We start from the raw sequence: 2,229 nt of genomic DNA, 5'->3' as shown, positions 1-2,229 counted from the left end.
CTAATTAAACAGCATATCTGCTGATAAAAACGTGTTCCAAAAGAACTCAACAAACTTTTTTCTTTCTTTTGAATCCATCTTACCACTTTTTCAGTCGAGCTGGTCTTCTCCTGGCTCACAAGTTAAACCTCCTCAAAAGAGGACCCTTCCACACTACTTTAAATTATCTGGTCAGGTCTCAAAAGCAGCTTTATCAGGTTTGTTTACCAACTTTCGCACATCTGTGTTCAGAATATACTTCCCTCAGCGAAGAAAATGAGTTTTCACACATTTCTGTGAAGGCCCCAAACTTCAAGGGATGTTTTAATGCAGTACGGACCACTGGCATGGATTCTAAAATCCTGGTAGAGGTAGAAAAAAAGTTGCTGCGCAGTCTGTGTTTCAACATCGTGGACAGCTCGCAAACTTCCAAAACCCTAACAAGGAACAGTGAACTCCGACTCGTTCATTTCAGTTTTTGTTAAATCCAGTAATGGTTTCACTTTCCTAGAGTCCAGAAAGTCCCGCTGGGTCTGCTGTCAAAGCTTCCACACAGTTGGGATTCCTTTCATTGAAACGCACGGCCAACTCTCCAAGAATAGGGTCAAGAATCCAAAAAAGGAGGCCTATAGGCCTCTGTGAGCCATGTGTCTAAAACACGGCAGTTTGTGAACTTGGCTTTGACTTGTCAAAAACCATTCAACCAGGTTTACATCCCAAATCCAAAAGCACACTTATTCCCCTGTGACAGTCATGAAATGCTTTGAACAGTGGTTTTGGCTCGTGTAAGGCTCTGATGCAAACTAAATCAGTCAGACTGTGGATGGTCTTGCAGGGTTTCAGTGAAGTCTTCAGCGGTGTACTAAGAACGTGGTGGCTCCCCATTTTGGAGTGAGGTTGTGGTGGTTTGTAGCTGTGTCAGTGTATCAGGGTCCTGGGTGAAGTGGGAGGTAGTTGTGGCAGTGTAGCTATGGTGTGGGGCTGATGTGGGGCTGATGTGGGGCTCTGGCTTGGTTATCGAGAGTTCGAAGCAGGACTGGTCACAGTTCAGTAAAGCTTGGCCTCATGCCTAAGCTACATTGATTGAGACAAGGTACTTGTGGTGGTAGTAAGGGGCCTTAACATCATTTGGACCCTCGTTAGGAATAACTGGTCTGATGAAGTGTCAGCTGCAGGACTTTGTGTGTGAGGCTGCACTTTTTGGACTTAAGGTTTAATTTTAAAGCAATCATTCCACCAACTCTAATCGATAATCTTTTTTTTCTGCAGCTGGTTCCTGAAAGTCTTGACAAACAATCCACAATCTGATAAAAAATTGATGACTTTTACGTCGGCAGGTACCAAAAGCAGAGCAACAGCCAGCTTTATAAAGCCAGTATCAACTGGGCCGCAACTTCTGGCGACTAGTTGGCGAACAGCATTTGGAGAGAGCCTCCAAAATGTTTTGTGATGTTTGCAGCAAATCTCAATTCCTTCACTTGAGTCACTTGGCTCACAGTCTTATGGCTTGAATTTTAAACACATTCAAAAGGTTTACATGAGAAAGTTGTTGCAAGTATCTCACACCTATATTAGGAACGCTGGAGCTGTATTTTGCCACCAACACAAAACATCCCCAGATTGAAAACCCATGATGATAAACTAGAAGAACTCCTACAGCGCAAACCTCTACCAAACCCTCAAAATTCAGAAAGACTGCAACATAAAGTTTGCTTATTTTCTTGCAATACTGAGTCAAGTTCGAACCACCAGCTTTGTTTTCAACATTTGACACACAGTGAAGCCTTTAGCCTGAGTCCATAAAAAAAGGGCAGGTGGTACCTTAAGTCTTTCAGTGATACATATGGAAAGCACAATCTATGAGATTCCTCTATATTTTTCCTAACATATTAGGGCTACAGGGGAGCTGCTTCAATTAAAAAAATATATTACATAATATAAAAACCACATCTGTCTTATTGTAAGATTGGGGTTTGCATTCATTGTAACAGAAGGAATTCTAGAATTGTGGCACTCAAGATGGCTGCATGTTGGAGTAGCTCTGTTACATTCGTTCTGAGATCGTGCTTTTAAAAACTTTAAATTCTATTTTTTCTGGATGTAAATCACTCGTTTTGGATAATAATTTCTTCTTGTATCAAATGCTGTGCAGCTGGAAGGATTTTTTTTTACTGAAACCTTTTTACTTTTGGACACTTGTTATGATTCGTAACCATAACAAAGTGTTGTTGTTTTTTTTCTTTTTACAAC

This window comes from Kryptolebias marmoratus, linkage group LG21 (assembly GCF_001649575.2).
Source record: "Kryptolebias marmoratus isolate JLee-2015 linkage group LG21, ASM164957v2, whole genome shotgun sequence".
Taxonomy (NCBI): Eukaryota; Metazoa; Chordata; class Actinopteri; order Cyprinodontiformes; family Rivulidae; genus Kryptolebias; species Kryptolebias marmoratus.
The sequence above is the reverse complement of the archived record's forward strand: the minus strand, read 5'-3'. Positions refer to the sequence as shown.